This window comes from Onychostruthus taczanowskii, unplaced genomic scaffold, assembly GCF_017590055.1.
Source record: "Onychostruthus taczanowskii isolate IOZ18803 unplaced genomic scaffold, ASM1759005v1 scaffold4, whole genome shotgun sequence".
NCBI classification, from domain to species: Eukaryota; Metazoa; Chordata; class Aves; order Passeriformes; family Passeridae; genus Onychostruthus; species Onychostruthus taczanowskii.
The window spans coordinates 17,899,896-17,910,856 of record NW_024501459.1 but is presented as its reverse complement, the minus strand read 5'-3'; the positions used below and the strand labels follow the sequence as shown (position 1 = coordinate 17,910,856).

Sequence of the window (10,961 nt, the reverse complement as noted above, 5' to 3'; positions counted from 1 at the left end):
TTTGTTACTTTCCTTTTTTGCTTGTCACTTATATACAGGCTATGTGAGAGTATAATTTGTAGGTATAACATTAAAAAAAGTTAACTTCATTGGACTATAACTGAATGGCGGTCATTAATAGGAATAGGGCGTCCTCTATCTCTCCTCTCTGTCTCTTTTACTCTCCTCTTTATCTCTTTCTCTGTCATGAGACTGTGTGTGACAGGGGCCGCCTGTCTCTCTTTTTAATTTTTAATTTTTATTTTTTATTTTTTTTTATTTTGTGTAGGTGCATGTCTTGGGGATTTAAAAATTACAAGGCTGGTTTACTTATGCAAAGCATGCCTATGTCTGGAATACATTTAGGGGAAGAAAGTGACTCCATGTTGTCCGAATTCCTCAAGGAACAGAAAGTAAAAAAAAATAAAAAATAATAAATAAAAAAAAAATTAAAATTGGAGACTGTTGAAATGCAGATTTGAAGTACTTTCTTATTTTATTTTTTGGGTTCCGCGACATTATTGTGAAGAAGAAAAAAAGAAAAAAAAGAAAAGTTGTTGTGCAATACTGAATTTCAGACATGTACCACAAGTTAATGGTAGACTAACACTGAGGGGGGGTGGGGTCTAGGCATTGTGCTTTTGTCAGCATACTCTTGAGCTTTTAAGTCTACTATGTCTGAACTGTGGTTTCTTGTTTATCCTTTTTTTCTTTAGTTGGACTGTAATGTATGGTCTGTCAACCTGTGAATCTTTTAAAGTATGATTCAGGTATTGTTGTATTCTTTACTGTGTAATAAAAATGTTAAAAAATCTGTATTCCTACCTTCTCTGTGGAACTTCATTCCTGATGTGCTCTCTGTGAATGGTGCTTTATGAACCACTAGCCCCAGAGCAGGAAAATGTCACTTGAAGTGCTGCCATAGGTCACAGGGTCATGTAATGTCTTTTTTTTTTCCAGTTCCTAGATGAGACAAGACAGCCTTGGTGTCTGGCTCTTGAGGGGATCTCCTCTGGCTTTCAGGTTATGGCTGTGTCCAGCTAACTCAGATCTGTTCCTTGTTTGTGGCAAGGAGAGACTTTATAGGAAAATCCCCAAAATGCCTAATCACTTGCATCAGAGATGTGCTTTGTCTTCAAAGTCAAACTAATGCCAAGATTAATTGCTGTCATAAAATATATCTATTTTTAATGATTCCTCTGCACTTGAGCTTTCTCATAGACCTCTATTTCTATTTTAAACTTAATGGGAATACTCATTAAGAAAGGGAAGCACCTTCCCAGAGGTGTAGTCTGAGCAGTAACTTTTACAGCCCTTGTCCAGTGCAGTTCCCAAGGGTGCTCTGGTACATGCGGGGCTTAATTAACCATGCTGTCTCCAGAAGTAAATCCATCTCTAGTGTGATTGTTACAGAAATTAAGACTGTCCTAGCAGGAGAAGAACATCCTAAACGTGATTTCTATTTATATCCAGTATTTGGTCCTAGCTCTGTACTGTGGTCTGCTCCCAGGTACTTCCTGTGAGTACACAGACGTTGCTGATTTTGTTCAAACATTGATGCTTTGCCAGTGTAAACCATCCTCCATGGACCCTGTAATTCTCTTGCTTCTTGCAGACACATAGCATTTTTAGGACATGAATTAATTACCTTGACTACAAGGATATTTACATTTGGATTTGATAGCATCATTCCCCGCCTTCCTCCCAGAAGGGAAGAGAAAGTGTGAGCATTGCAAAGCTATTTAATGGATCAATACTTTTTAGAATTATCATTTTCAGTTTGTATTTTTAGCAGAATCATAAATATATCCAAATGTCCATAAGACTCTTGATATGGAGCATCAGGTCTTGTTAAGCAGAGAGGAGGTATTTTTTGTTCATTTTGCAAGTTGGTGTAAGGTAAAGAGGACATGCAGCAGGATAAATAAATGCATCATGAAGACATGTGAAATGCATTTTTATTTTTTTCGTGTCAGAACACCAGCACTGAACTAAGCCCTCTTTTACGGTTCTTGCCAGGCTTCTAGTAATTTGATTAATTTCTCTTATCATGAGTACAGTCTGCGTTCTTGAAAGCATTTTGGTGTTGAGAGTTTCATATAAGGCTGTCCTTAAACAAGCCCAGTGTTTGGGAATGACCACCAGGAAGTCAGAAGGTCTCCTGTGCCTCAGCAGGGAATGTGGCTTTGGCTCTGGAAGGGGCCACTGCCAAGTGAGAGTTGATTTTTAACCCTTCCAGTTACACTGCCATTAAATGGTGTTTAGAGTGGAAAGGGAATTTGAACACAGACTTGTCAGTTTTCAAACCACAGGCTTCAGAGAGCAGAAAATCATTGTCAGCCTACACCATGCTTTGGGGAATGCTAACTATGAAGAGTGAGAGGTTCTGCCCCTGGATGATTTTTTTTTTCTGTGTGTTAAACTGCTGTGCCTAACTTTATAAGCTGAGGCACAAGTAAAATGTAGACTAATTTACCATTTTGACTCATTTCCCCCAGTCCATAGGCTGTAAGTACCCAATCCTGTGTTAATTCCTGAGCACACTCAGGAAGTGGTGTCAACTCTGATAAATCTGCTTTCCTCTGCCTTAGTGTGAGACAGCCAAAACTAGGATGATTGGCTTCATATTTTGGGATCTTCAGAGAAGTGGGGGCACATTTAAAATGTCTGTCAGAAGGAAACGAAACCTGATGAGATTCAGGCCAGGAAGTAACGTGTTTCTGCTTCCACTGCCCTCTCTGAGGTGTACCGAGGAGGATTAGGCCACACTGACAAGCTGACTGAAGAGCTGAGCAGTAAACTCAGGTTTTGAGTTTGTACACCTTACTGCAGCTGCTTTCCTGTAGTTCCCTTGTTTCTCCATCAGTTATTCCAGCTCTCAGACTGTTGATTCATGTGCTGACTGTGCCGTGTTTGGAGCTGAATTTCCTCTTGTATTGGGCACAGCAGTAGGAACAAGCAGTAATCCCTGAATCCCTGGGTTTTCCCTTACAAGTCTTTAGTATTAGCATGTAAGGTCAGTACCACTACTGAGCTCGAGAAGAACCAGAGGCCCTCTCCCCATTGCCCCAAGAAAGAGCCCTTGTCCCTGATGTGCAGCCGCTGTCTCAGGCAGAGAGAGGCATTTTTGAAAATGGGTCACCAATGGCAGTGAATTTTGCTGCTTCCCTCCTACAGCCAAAGAAATGCCCTGTGATGGAAGACAGAGCCAGCTGAGCACTGATCCTGTTCACATCCTGCTCTCAGAAGGGTTTCCCCCCCACTCCTTCCCATGTCTTCTGTTCACCAGTCTGGTTCACAGGACCTTGCTGTCTGACCCAGTCACCTCCAGATCAGCACATCTGCTCTGGTTGCTGCAACCCACGTAGCACTTCAGTGAACAGTTGAGGGTTGAATAGTTAAGGACTTTATTTCTGCACACCCCTTGCTCTGCTGTCCCTATTTTCTGCCTCCCCCTGAGGCTTGGTTTGGGAGTGAGAGAAGGAGCTGCTGAGGCGAGGGTGGCTGGAAGGAAAACCAAGGTACTAAGGCTCACTAAGTGGCTCTGAACCAGGCTGGGCCATGTTGGGCTGTGTGAGAGGACATCTGTGGTTTTTTTCCTTGCTGTTTCTGCCCTTGCTTTGTCCTGCAGGTCTGAGCACTGTGCTGCCATTTTTTCGTGATAAAAAGGAGTTAACAGTGCTTCCACGTCTGCAAAAGCACATTGAGGCCACCAGAGAAAAGGGCAGTGCACAAGGTAAGTATTTATTCTAACAGCAGGACACCTATCTTGAGGGTACTTGAAAAAAAGAGGGAAGATAGAGCAGAGGAATGTAAACATGCTGGCTTTGAAGGCTAGGACCATCTTGTTCAGTCTAGATCAAACACCAGCTTCTAGGCACGGGCATGAGCCCAAGAGCACATGGAGTGCATGCACAGTTCAGTGAGCACACTGGTGTCCCTGGGCTGCACCAGGCAGACACTAACAGCAAAGGAGGAATTAAGCACCAGAGCACACTGACAGAGTTATGTTTCCTTAGAAATCATTAAACCCAAAGGCAAGTTGTTTTATAAAGGAAACACCCTGTGTAAAGTGCAAGAGATGAGAAATGACAGGGAATTGGCTCCTAACCATACTATGAGCTTGGAAAAAGCACCAGATGTAGACTTGTGCAATTTTCTAGCATGTAATTTGTTTTTACATTATGTACAACTTGAGGTAAAATACACTGAGACCCTGTCCCACAGCTCATGTTAGACAGGCAGCATGGCTGTGTAAAGACGGTTTCTAGTTCTCTCTCCATCCTGTATAGCTGGCTCCTTTCAGGGGCAGTCAGTGTGTGTGAGAACAAAGTGTGCTGAGACCTGGTTTTACCACTGGCCATGGCTGCTCAGAGCCCAACAGCTTCTACAGGGCCCCAGCTAACCCAGACACTGGGGCTGGGGAGGGCGCACACATTCAGGCTGCACCATAAAGATGTTCTTTCCCCCTATATTTCTACTGTGACAAGGAAGACATGCTCTGAAGCAGCCTGGGTCTCTCCACTCTCCTCCACTCCCAAGTAGGCAACAAGACAAGGAGCCATACAGCTTCCTGTCCCCCACTCTGTGATGCTGTTGTAGCAGCTTTTGTAGAGTACTTGGAAGAAAACTCTGCTTGCATCTTTTCTCCTTTGTATCTTACAAAGACCAAATGGATACTTTAAGTCTTTTTGTTGTTGTTGTTTTTGTTGGTTTTATTTCTGTATGGGAGAAGACCACAAGAAAGACTGACACTGAAGTTTCTCTGGAGGCTCCTTTTGTGTGCACGTATGTCCAGCCTTGCGCTCTGGGGCAGCGCGGGTCGCCCTCAGCACAAAATGTCTGCCACCCATGTGAGCTCCTGCCCTGTGCTTTGCATGGCTGTGCTCTCAGTACCCCTCCCAAAGCAGCCCCTTAGGTCCCATGTCCAAGCTCTTTACATTAGGTGTTTAAAACGCTCTCTGAAATTTTTTCACTTTAAATGTTTTTGGGGGCTTTTTTTAAACTAATGTGAAAAACATTTCTTGAAGCCTGACGTCAGTTGTGGTTGATGGGCTTTGTTTATTCATGCCAGTTAACAGGCTAAGTGGAGGTCTACTGTACTTTTGCAAGCAATCTTAATCCCTTTGACTGAATAGCAAGAAGAAAAAGATGGGTTGACAGAGGCAGTTAGCAGAGATCATACTTACACATGTTTGTTTTCAGTAATTAGTCACAGTGTTAATAAAAACATCCACTTTAAGCTAAGACGGCTGATTTGCACAAACAGTGGGCCATATGCTCTGGTGGGTGTGGAAGGGGGTTGATAAAGCTAAAAAACTTTTCAGGAATTTTTATATGTGAAAACCTGCTATTATATTTATTCATTTATTTATCCAGTGTAATTATTTTTGTGCCAGTTAGGGTTTGCAATATTTTCCGCTTCAAAACATCAGAATAAAAACAGAGGTCTCCATGTTCACCTTGTCTGTCTCTCTCTCTTCTCTCCCCTGCTGCCTCATCACACACACACATGCACACACACACACAGAACAAGGGAGTTTTCAAGTGGCTGTCTATTGCTCAGGGCTTACATATGGGTAGCATATGAAAATGAACTAGGCTGTAGGTGTTTTAACAATGTAATTTAGATATGTTGCCTTTTTTAATTTTCCAATGGTGCCAGATGGGTTTTGCTGCCAGAGTATGAAAGCAACTGCTGCCTTTTACAAAGATTTATTATTTTTTGGTGATATGACAGACTAATACTAGTTCCAAAGGGGTAGATATGCTGAGTTGTTAACATACCCCTTTGATTCCAGCGTATTCTATTCCTGTCAAGTGTAATGGGGAAACTTCCTCTGTGTTATGAAATGCTATTCAGCTGCATGCCTCTCTAGTTTTGGATTTGGTTTTGATATTTTTTTCCTAAATAATAAAGCTAATTGTTTTAACTTCAAACAGAAGCCTTTTTTCTCAGACAAAATCATAGCTTCACTTTCATAAGGAGCTCATGATCACTATAGGTTTTCAAGAGAGGAAACTGTTTGAGTTTGTGTTTTTGCTTTTGCTCTCTGTTGTGTTTTTAAGCATGTTTATGATTTACTCAGCGTGATGCTTTTGACTTTGCTCGTGTGAAACATCAGATATTTTGCAATTCATCCTCTTGCAGTAGGCTCAGAACAGAATCACAAGCTCCAGCTCTGGGATGCATCCCTGATTACCTGTGGGGAGGTGCCAACAGAAACAAGCATCTTCCTCTGTGTGTCCTCTGAGGATGGTTTTCTGCCAACCAGTCCCAGTGGGGCCTGAGCACTTTGAGAGGGTTTGTTCATTTCTAAATCACAACGGGCAAGTTGCAAAGCAATTCACCACTGAATCTACTGCTTGATTCAAAATATGACTCTCAGTTTTATTTACATCAACACTTTACAGTTATGAAACAAGTGCATATCCCTTTGAAAATCTAAAAGTGTGACAGAAATGAATTCACCACTTGTATAACAAAAAACCCCAGGCCTACACCATCCAGGCACACACTATGAACTATGGCAGAGACAATTCTGGCATGTTGCACACCCATGGCTTCTGGATGGCTTTCAGGCTGCCTTTCAGTGGCCTCTTTGGTCATCCATGTCTTTGCACCAAGGTTTGTCCCACAAGCTGTGTAATGTCCCTCTGTCATGCAGACTGCTCTGCACACAGAGGCCAAGTCCATAGTAAGGAAGTAAGGAAGGGAACCACTGGCAATGCCCATGTATTCCAGTGTGAGGCAGGGAAAAACTAATGGGAAAACATGGTTGTAGAGCTCTAGAACAAAGAGCATAATCTGCTCTCCATGTCCATGAGCAAAGGCAAAGAAAACAACAAGCTGAAGTTGTAGCAATGCTTTAAGTTGCACACTGGGAAAAACATTTTCCTGGGGAGGATGTTGAAGCCCCAGTAAGGACTGCCTGGGAGGGTTTGAAATCCCAGTGGCAAGAGAGTTATTATGGTCAGACTATGAAAATGTCTGCCTGACTGACTAGATATGGAGTCTGCCTTGGGACTGGGATGGACTGAATGAGTCCCAAAGTCCTGAGGGGCACCTGTTTCCATTATTACTGCAGCAAACTGTCAGCATTATCCAGCACTGCCCTTCTCATTTACTCCACAGAGGCAATGCCATTTTCAAAAGTGTCTGCTGGATAGACTTTCGTTTGTAACCATGGCAGGTTAGAGACCTTTTGCTGACTCCTTCTTCAGCTGCTTCCACAGTGGGGTTGCCAAGCTAGCTGCTGTTTGCCTGGGTTTGTGTGGCATTTGTATATCCCTTCATTTCTCTCACAAAGCATCCCAGCTGAAGGCTTTGGCTGGACACCACTGGTGGGTGAAGGTGGCTCAATGGACGGGCCAGCTGGGCTCTGACAGAGCTGCTGCTTTGCAGGAAGCCAGCAGCCAGCAGCCCTTGTGGTCCAAGTACCTCTTTGCCTTTACCAACGTGGCTGGCTTTCCTTAGGAGTGGTTTGGCTCTTTCACCTGGGGTCCCAAAGAGGAGATGTGCTGTGAACAGAGGTGAGGGCCCTAGACAGGGTGGTAGGTTCCAGTCGGAAATGCTGGAGTCAAAGCTGGGCTGCTTTTGGCTCCCCTCCCAAACCAGGGTAATGGCCTACCAGCAGTTTGACTTGGAGTCACTGTGGTAATTCATGTTTAAAATCATCATTCTTGGCACATGCACCAAAGATTAAAAGAAAACAGGAAAAATTCCTCTCCGAATGACAGATTTACATACCAGGAGGAAAAAAACCCACATAAAAATCTGATTTGAAGAACACAATTATAATATTTTACCCTCATTTCACTAACCATTTTATTGACTGAAAATGGAGCTACCTCAAGACTACAGATCTAAAGTGCTAACAAATTAAAACCATCCCCGAAGGAGAGAGACCGCTAATCTGAAGCACGCCTCCCTAAAGAATTTCCGAAGATCTATAAATGCCATATGCTGAATAGACAGTATTTCTTTTAAGGTACAAGTAATTTTTTTTTTCCTGAATAACTGACCAAACGCAGTCAAAAAGGGAAGGAAAGAAGACAAAGGACACCACATAAGAAAAATAAAAGTGCTATACCAGCACCAAATACCAGCCAACATGCATATGGGAACACTTATTTGATCATCTAAATATGCTTATTTTATACAGTGGATATCCAAAAATGATTGCATTTGCACTGATTCACTTAATGTAAGAAATAAAGTTGGCCCAATATCCATATTCCATAAACAGGGGTAATAAATTAAAGAAACTGAGGATCTTGCTTCCAAGGCACATTTAAAATATGAGCCAGAAAGAGAGCACAGCTAAGGAGAATTGAAGAAAAAGAGAGAGAAAGAAAAAGCTGTTGTTTTGTAAATATAATTAGTCTTTGAAATGCAGGACATGGACACTAAGTGAAGACTCTTGCATGACTCTGGAGGCCTCGACAACGTTTCTCCTGACAGGTCCAGAGATTGTTGGTCCCTCTCTCCTGATGGAACACCTGTCCCCTAACTCCTGCTCAGGTCTCCCAGGCTCAGGAGATGAAGCTCTACACTCTGGTGGCACTTCTGCAGGGTTGTGACTTGTGCTGGGTGTACTTCCCTTAATATCTTAAAATCACACTGCACTGTAATGAAACACATGCACCCATGTTATAAAATACATAAATATAAACTGACAACACATATGAGCTTTAATATAAGACAGAGAATATCTAGGATGTTCTCAGTCGCTCAGTTCACACTTTCTTTCTGTGAGCAGCCAGTGAGTCCCAGGGAACATCAAGGAAAAGAATCACAGACTCTTTCAGGAGAATCCTCCTCTACATGAACTAGACTTGTGATAACTTCATACTATGTTAGATCTCTGGCAAAGTTCTGAGATGACTCAGAACTGCCCAGAAAACAGAGATGTGAAAACAGCAACTATAGTTTGACACAAATGCAGCCCCTTGCAACTCTCCCTTCGCTATGAACAGCTAAACCAATGCTACTGAAACCCCATATATGAGCTGAAACCCCATATAAATCCCTCAAAGTATATTTCAGACTTGCATCATACCCTGGATAACCTCAGGTAAGATAAGTTGTCAGATGGCTACCTCTGGTTAAACTGACCTGTCTTCATTTTGTCCGTGGGTACTGTGGAAGGCAACAGGGTTTCTTTATAGCAGTTGACTTCCAATTTTCAGGCATTCAAGACAAAATGTCACTGGCTAGTTAGGTTTGAAAGAGACTTTTGTTTTGACAGGAAGAGCACAAAAATATTCAGAGTAATGTGTCCTTGCTTGTCTCTTTCAGTGCACCTGCACAGTAAAGAAGTTCTTCCTCATGTTCAGGCGGAACTTCCTGTGCCTCAGTTTCTGCCCACTGCCTCTTGTACTATTGCTTGGCACCACTGAGAAGAGCCTGGTCCATCCTCTTGACACCCTCCCTTCAAAGATTGATGGACATTGGTGAGGTCCAACCATCTCTTCTTGAGGCTAAAGAAACTTCTTGAGACTTAGGGCAGTGACCAAGCTCCTGCAGGGCAAACTGGTCCCAAGATGATGCCATGCAGATTTTTAAATGAGCCCTGGAGTAGGTGGGATGAGATGCTGCTGTCCACTGTGCCATGTTGAAACAAAGGAGGAGCTGCCAAGTGTGGCAGGAGCTCAGGAGTGGCCTCCAGAGAGCTCACAGATGGAGCCAGGCGAAGGGACAGCTGTTAGCAGGCATGGACGCTGCTCGCGTCTCGAAACCAGGGTACAGGCCTCTCTGGGGAATCAGATCATTCTTGGATGACATCCACTTGGAAATTCTTCCTCAGCAGAAAGCAGAGGTTTTCACTCAGCAGACTGCTTGGGAAGGCTTTCATCCATTTTTTTTTTTTTCCCAGTCATTTTTCCCTCCTTGTACCAAGCGCTAGCCCCCAGCCTGCTTTTCCTGATGCAAGCCATGTGGGCTGGAGAGCTGTACTGCAGTAAATACTATCTGGGAACCATGTCTTTGTGCACTGCAAGTATTTGTCACTCTTCAGGCCATAAACTTCCCAAGGAATCTTATTTTTCCTGTTAATATAGAAACTGAAATTACAGGAACTCCTCACTAAAATGATGTTGTTATCTTATTTCCTGTGTAACATGGATTGACATGTACATATGCTGCTGACATGTTAGAAAAGCAGCTATCTGCTCTCAGTCTTGCTAGGGCCCACTCATAGGACACAGATCCAGACTGAGTGACGAAAAAGGGTGTTACTGTGAAAAATTCAGGATATGTTTCTCAAAGGCAAGTAAATTCTTTCATTTCAAGATTAAGAAGAAATCCCCCTGCAAATAACTTAGGGTGGTTAAGAGGAAATATCTAACTGGAGTTCACTAAAGGAAGCTCTAGCATTAAAAATGTCCTTCTAAAAAAGGGAGAGCTTTGTGAATGACAGACACAATAAAAATCAATAGGGTTTTCATCTTTCTCTTATACATGCCTCTAAGGATAAGTTTGTTATCCCTTTCTTCTCAATTCACGCTGGGATAGCAGAAAATACTGAAACAAGCACACACGATTGTATGCACATACCAACGTCTCCATGTTAATTTTCTCTTTCATCTTCATATGTCATCCATAAGCTTTTTTTGTCTCATTTGAACTAAAGCCAAAAATATTTTAAAATATCAAACGTTTACTGCAAAACAATTGGCCAAACCAATTTCTGTCCATCCTCATTAAAAAATAAAATTAATAATTTCAGACTGTTTTGGTTCTATTTTAGATATCCATATTTTTAAACTCTTTTCAGAGTAAAAATCATTTGCACTTTTGAAATTGCAGTCATCCGAAAATGAATACCCATGCTGTTTTGGAAAGATGTGATGCAGTCACTTACCGTTCCTGTAGCTTAAAGCCATTGTTCAAATGAGACTCAAAAGAAAAACAACTTTATCCTACAGGTAGATTTAAGATTTAGTGATCTACTATTCACTGTAAAAAAAAAAAAATCACA

At 42.3% G+C, this 10,961-nt stretch overlaps 1 protein-coding gene across 5 annotated transcripts in view; it reads left to right on the top strand.

Moving 5' to 3' along the window:
- Positions 1 to 793, top strand: part of RUNX1T1 (RUNX1 partner transcriptional co-repressor 1) — a 114,094-nt gene extending 113,301 nt beyond the window's left edge. For all 5 annotated transcript variants that reach the window (XM_041412573.1, XM_041412575.1, XM_041412571.1 and 2 more), the window contains one exon: positions 1 to 793. This exon is cut by the window's left edge and continues 3,310 nt beyond it. The gene's annotated coding sequence lies outside the window, so the exon portion shown is untranslated.
- Positions 794 to 10,961: the final 10,168 nt, after the last annotated feature.